The 7500-nt window shown below is 26.8% G+C and overlaps 2 non-coding genes across 2 annotated transcripts; both read left to right on the top strand.

The window, feature by feature from the left end:
- Positions 1-3614: 3614 nt before the first annotated feature.
- Positions 3615-5770, top strand: LOC123304025. Its single transcript, XR_006536084.1, has one exon. It is a non-coding gene; the product is annotated as a small subunit ribosomal RNA (ribosomal RNA).
- A 951-nt stretch (positions 5771-6721) lies between these two features.
- On the top strand, positions 6722-6876 carry LOC123304031. The gene has a single exon (XR_006536090.1). It is a non-coding gene; the product is annotated as a 5.8S ribosomal RNA (ribosomal RNA).
- The last annotated feature ends 624 nt before the right edge of the window (positions 6877-7500 follow it).

Here is a 7500-nt window from a genome sequence, read left to right as displayed (position 1 = left end):
CTAGAATATAATAATAATTTTTTTTTTTTTTTTTTTTTTTATGTTACTTGAATGGTGTATACGTTTACACGGTGAATGTAAAAACAATTAATCAATTTATATAGAAAAATATATTATGAATTAATTATAAATAAGTTCCAATAAAATAGCCTGATTCCCATTGTGTATTGAAATTTTTTTTTAACCAATTAACTATTAATGTGAATTTGTACAATAAAAATTTTGTATTAATTCTGTAAATTATTATATATATTTGCATTATACAGTATTTAGAAGCATTTAAAAGGATAAAAATTTTTTAGAAAATCTACATATGTATCACATGTATTATACCGGTACCCTGTCGCAATATAACATGTACGATTTGTATATAAAATAAAATGAAATTTTTTCCCTAAAATTTTTTAATGAATCCCGAAAAATTCTATATATTTTACCTTTATATAGTATTTAGGACTATTTAAAAGGATAAAATTTTTTTCGAAAATCTACATATGTATCACATGTATTATACCGGTACCCTGTCGCAATATAACATGTACGATTTGTATATAAAATAAAATGAAATTTTTTCCCTAAAATTTTTTAATGAATCCCGAAAAATTCTATATATTTTACCTTTATATAGTATTTAGGACTATTTAAAAGGATAAAATTTTTTTCGAAAATCTACATATGTATCACATGTATTATACCGGTACCCTGTCGCAATATAACATGTACGATTTGTATATAAAATAAAATGAAATTTTTTCCCTAAAATTTTTTAATGAATCCCGAAAAATTCTATATATTTCACCTTTATATAGTATTTAGGACCATTTAAAAGGATAAAATTTTTTTCGAAAATCTACATATGTATCACATGTATTATACCGGTACCCTGTCGCAATATAACATGTACGATTTGTATATAAAATAAAATGAAATTTTTTCCCTAAAATTTTTTAATGAATCCCGAAAAATTCTATATATTTTACCTTTATATAGTATTTAGGACCATTTAAAAGGATAAAATTTTTTTCGAAAATCTACATATGTATCACATGTATTATACCGGTACCCTGTCGCAATATAACATGTACGATTTGTATATAAAAAAAAAATATACATTTTTTTCTAAAAATTTGCATTAATTCCAAAAATTTTTTAATAATTTATTATAATTATTAATGTTTATTGAATAATTTATTATAATGCATAAATTTCATTTAATAAAATATGATAAAAGCAAAAAAAAATTTTTTTGGTCCCAAAATAAAAATTTTTAGCTGAAAAAAATTTTTTTTTAAAAATTTTTTTCTTTAAATTTTGATTATTCTGTAAAGTTTATGATGTTTAAAGCCATTTTAAACATTATCATATTTTGAGTTTGAAGCACCGGGTGTAATGTCTTTAATATATATGATGGATAGTGCGTGTAAGTTAATGAGATGAATGTATATCTATGTATAACAGTGTATTAGTGGTATTACGTTCAGCAGTCTCACACATATGATATAGTATGGTATAGTATAAGTTGTTTATTTTTCATACTGTCCGTGTATCATTCAACAAAGGTGGTGTAGAGTTGTATATGGCTTGGTATGACGTTGTTGCAATTCTATGGACACTATGATATTACGGATGCACAGATAGAGGAATAACACTTATCGTATATGTATCATTTATGTATGTTGACTGTGTAATGAATACTAAATATAATAAAATAATACACTTTTTAATAGAATAACATTTGTTTCATGTTTTAGTATGATATTAAATGGTATAGAATAGGTTGTTTATTTTTCATACTGTCCGTGTATCATTCAACAAAGGTGGTGTAGAGTTGTATATGGCTTGGTATGACGTCGTTGCAATTCTATGGACACTATGATATTACGGAATAACAGAAAGAGGAATAAAACTTATTGTATATGTATCATTTATAACGTACTTTTATGTTGACAAGAATGAATGTATATCTATATGAAATAGTGTATTTTGTGGTATTATGTTCAACAGTCTTACATATATGATATAGTATGATATAGTATAATTTGTTTATTTTTCATACTCTAAGTGTATCATTCAACAAAGGTGGTGTAGAGTTGTATATGGCTTGGTATGACGTCGTTGCAATTCTATGGACACCATGATATCACGAAAAAACAGAAAGAAAAATAACAATTATCGTATATGTATCATCTATATTATTATTGTATTTTGACTATGTAATGAATGCCAAATTTAAAAATATACACTTTCTTAATAGAATAACATTTATTTTAGTATAATATAAAATGATATTGAATATGTTGTTTAATTTTCATACTGTTCGTGTATCATTCAACAAAGGTGGTGTAGGTATGTATATGGCTTGGTATGACGCTTTTGCATGTCTATGGACACCATGATATTACGAAAAAACAGAAAGAAGAATAACACTTTTCAAATATGTATCATTTATATATTTTATTAACATGAACGCAAAATATACAAAATTATATATATATATATACTCAAAATATTCTGGATGGTAATCAGTTTGGTTTATTTTGATATTTAATATTGTATTTTGGTTTTTTTGCTAGTAATGTTTCGAATATGTATATGCTGTTATTATTTTTTAGGTGTACATTGTATTAAATTGTTATCAATTATTTAATGTATGTATACAAAATAATAGCAAAAACATTTTCAATTATTATATAAAAATTTTTTTTTTTACACATGCATATTTATTAATATATGAAATTTTATCTCAGTTTTAATAAATATGTATTGAAATGAATAATAATACAATCTTATATATATTGATAATAGTCTGGATGGTAATCAGTTTGGATTATTTTGATATTAAATATTGTATTATTATTTTTGTAAAAAAATTAATGAGAATTTTGTAAAAAAACCTCTATATGTATATCTTTTTATATCAATATTTAAAAAAAATTTTTTTTTTATTAAATTATTGATTATAAATAGAATAACATATAAATTTTTTTGTCAAAGCAAGTTCATGGGTTATAAGTTTTAAACTTTACACTCCCATATGAGCACACAATATTTATATAAAAATTATTTATAAAAATAATATTACATTGACTCACCTCATACCAAGCGAGAATATTAAGTGTTATTATAACGTTTTTTATTTAAAATTAACTTTTTAAATAAAATTAAAAAATAAATGACGCTTTCAATCTAGCGACGAGTATGAGAAAATGTTTGAAATATTTTAAGACCCATTTGGTGATGGTCTGACAAAAATCATAATTATTAATTTTTTTTTTTATTCAATAATATTTATTATGAATAACATGTTATATATTTCTTTTTGTAAAAGCAAAAAAATTATATAAATGACATAATAAAATATATATTTGAAAAAAAAAAAAATTAATAATAATATATATATCTCATATGTTTTTTCTATTAATTTTAAAACAATAGAGATATAAAAAAAAAAAAATTTATATCAGTAATGGGTGAGACCATCTGATATTTAAAATGAAATTGTAATAATATTATTATATATTAATAATTATTGTATGAAAATTTTTTTTCTTATAATAAGAAAACAAAAATATCATGTATATTATTATATATTTAATATTATAAATACAAATAGTTCCCTGGTTGATCCTGCCAGTAGTCATATGCTTGTCTCAAAGATTAAGCCATGCATGTCTCAGTACAAGCCAAATTAAGGTGAAACCGCGAAAGGCTCATTATATCAGTTATGGTTCCTTAGATCGTACCCACATTTACTTGGATAACTGTGGTAATTCTAGAGCTAATACATGCAAACAGAGTTCCGACCAGAGATGGAAGGAATGCTTTTATTAGATCAAAACCAATCGGTGTAAATTTTAATTTGCATCGTTTAATTTGGTGACTCTGAATAACTTTAAGCTGATCGCACGGTCTCGTACCGGCGACGCATCTTTCAAATGTCTGCCTTATCAACTGTCGATGGTAGGTTCTGCGCCTACCATGGTTGTAACGGGTAACGGGGAATCAGGGTTCGATTCCGGAGAGGGAGCCTGAGAAACGGCTACCACATCCAAGGAAGGCAGCAGGCGCGCAAATTACCCACTCCCGGCACGGGGAGGTAGTGACGAAAAATAACGATACGGGACTCATCCGAGGCCCCGTAATCGGAATGAGTACACTTTAAATCCTTTAACGAGGATCCATTGGAGGGCAAGTCTGGTGCCAGCAGCCGCGGTAATTCCAGCTCCAATAGCGTATATTAAAGTTGTTGCGGTTAAAAAGCTCGTAGTCGAATCTGTGTCCTACACTGTTGGTTCAATGCTCGCATTGTTTAACTAGCATGTTATGTGGGACGTCCTACCGGTGGGTGGTACAGATTATGTATAAAGTATATTTTAGTGTTATTATTTATTTAATGCATTATATATATTTTTATTATGTAATTTGTCGTAAGTGTTTAACCGTTAAGAGCGGTGGCAGCCCCCAATTGCAATCCCGTCGCGGTGCTCTTAATTGAGTGTCGAGGTGGGCCGGTACGTTTACTTTGAACAAATTAGAGTGCTTAAGGCAGGCTCAAATTTTGCCTGAATATTGTGTGCATGGAATAATGGAATAGGACCTCGGTTCTATTTTGTTGGTTTTCGGAACTCCGAGGTAATGATTAATACGGACAGATGGGGGCATTCGTATTGCGACGTTAGAGGTGAAATTCTTGGATCGTCGCAAGACGGACAGAAGCGAAAGCATTTGCCAAAAATGTTTTGATTGATCAAGAACGAAAGTTAGAGGTTCGAAGGCGATCAGATACCGCCCTAGTTCTAACCATAAACGATGCCAGCTAGCGATCCGCCGAAGTTCCTCCGATGACTCGGCGGGCAGCTTCCGGGAAACCAAAGCTTTTGGGTTCCGGGGGAAGTATGGTTGCAAAGCTGAAACTTAAAGGAATTGACGGAAGGGCACCACCAGGAGTGGAGCCTGCGGCTTAATTTGACTCAACACGGGAAACCTCACCAGGCCCGGACACCGGAAGGATTGACAGATTGAGAGCTCTTTCTTGATTCGGTGGGTGGTGGTGCATGGCCGTTCTTAGTTGGTGGAGCGATTTGTCTGGTTAATTCCGATAACGAACGAGACTCTAGCCTGCTAAATAGACGTACTTTACCGGCATCTCAAGGCCCATCGGCTGTTTGTTTCCCATTTCATTCATTTTCATGTGTGTTATGTATTGTATTTATATATGCATGTATTTTTGAGATTTAACGATCAAGATTATATTTTGTATATATTGTGCTTTATGTTGCATATGTTATGGTGTATGGGTACGCAGTTTTTTGATGTGGTTTTTACTGCCGGCGTACAAATAATTCTTCTTAGAGGGACAGGCGGCATTCTAGCCGCACGAGATTGAGCAATAACAGGTCTGTGATGCCCTTAGATGTTCTGGGCCGCACGCGCGCTACACTGAAGGAATCAGCGTGTCCTCCCAGGCCGAAAGGTCCGGGTAACCCGCTGAACCTCCTTCGTGCTAGGGATTGGGGCTTGCAATTGTTCCCCATGAACGAGGAATTCCCAGTAAGCGCGAGTCATAAGCTCGCGTTGATTACGTCCCTGCCCTTTGTACACACCGCCCGTCGCTACTACCGATTGAATGATTTAGTGAGGTCTTCGGACTGGTACGCGGCAATATTTCTGATATTGCCGATGTTGCTGGGAAGATGACCAAACTTGATCATTTAGAGGAAGTAAAAGTCGTAAGAAGGTTTCCGTAGGTGAACCTGCGGAAGGATCATTAACGATATATATAAAATATATTTATTTATATTTTTTGTATTGTTTTTAAATATTCCAAAAAATAAAAATATTATTGATAAGAAATATTTTTTTTAACAAAATAACATATTAATATGTAATTTTCTCAAAATATATAATAGTAATTATGTGTTAAAAGAGATTTATTTTGGTTATGATATCATATTAAAGTAATACGCCAAACTTTTTTTATACACATAATATATCTATACATATAATATAGAGAATATTATATAAATATTAATAATATATTTGTTACATATAAAATATTTTTATATTCAATATTATTATTATTATTAAACAATAATTATTAATAAAATCTATAAATAATTTCTCTTATAAAAAAGTGAAATTAAAAATAGAATATATTGAAATTATTTGTTTATATGTATATAATCTCTATTAAGAAAAATAAAATAAGATTATAATTGATATAATCTATATTTTTATTTTTCTATGTTATATAATAAAAATAAAGAAAACACAAGATAAAATTTTTTTAAAGAATAAAATTTATTTCAAATTTAAATTTCTTTATGTTTTGTCTTGATATTTCTTTTTTTTTATTAAAAGTTATTATGTTAAAAAACAAATCCATTTGTTTTGTACCATATTAATATTATATATATTTTTATGTAGAAAATAATTTATAAAAAAAAAATAAATACATTTCTATAAAATATACCAAATATTAATTATTATATCTAGCTAGCACTAACAAAAATATCAAAAATGTTATGTATATATTTATTAATACCATAATATCTTTAATTTATATATATATATTTAAAATAAAATATATAATTTATATTCTAGAAAAATTTTTTTATTTTAAAAGAATTTATAAAGATATATAAATTAATAATTTTATTTTTTATATTAAAAATAAAGATTATTATTAATAATAATACTTACATTTAAAATTTAAAAAGATTACCCTGGACGGTGGATCACTTGGCTCGTGGGTCGATGAAGAACGCAGCTAATTGCGCGTCAACTTGTGAACTGCAGGACACATGAACATTGACATTTCGAACGCACATTGCGGTCCTTGGATACTGTTCCCGGACCACATCTGGCTGAGGGTCGTATACATTATATTAATATAATAAAAGATTATTTTACATAAAATTTTTTTTATGAAAAAGAAATTTATCAATAATTAAAAAAGAAAATTTATTTTTTCATATTTAATTAAATTGATAAATAAAATTTTTATAAAAGAAATGTAAAATTATTTATATATGAATGTTTTACGCCAAATATAAGAAAAAAATAAATATAAAATGTTTTTAATAGCATTTAAAATTTATATATTTTTTATTATTTGTCGACATTTTTAAATTAATATATCAATATTATTTTTTATCATTTATATATAATATTATAAAACTTTATGTTAATAATAATATTAATAATAAATGATATTAATAATATATTTTTAAAATATTAAATAAAGAAGAATAAACAAAAATATTATATATTAATATTTTGTTATGGAATATTTTATTTGTAATAAAATTTTCAATATACTCGAAAAAAATTAATATATATAATTATTTATTTTTTATTTTCTTCTCTTTAGATAAATATAAAAATAATATTATATAATAATATTAAAAAAATTTGAGTATGAATAATTAAGAAAATTGTTTACTTATAAAATATAACAAAAACATAATATATAAAAAAAATTTTTGTTTTAATACTTCT

Source organism: Chrysoperla carnea (assembly GCF_905475395.1).
Source record: "Chrysoperla carnea chromosome X unlocalized genomic scaffold, inChrCarn1.1 SUPER_X_unloc_18, whole genome shotgun sequence".
NCBI lineage: Eukaryota > Metazoa > Arthropoda > Insecta > Neuroptera > Chrysopidae > Chrysoperla > Chrysoperla carnea.
The sequence above is the reverse complement of the archived record's forward strand: the minus strand, read 5'-3'. Positions and strand labels throughout refer to the sequence as shown.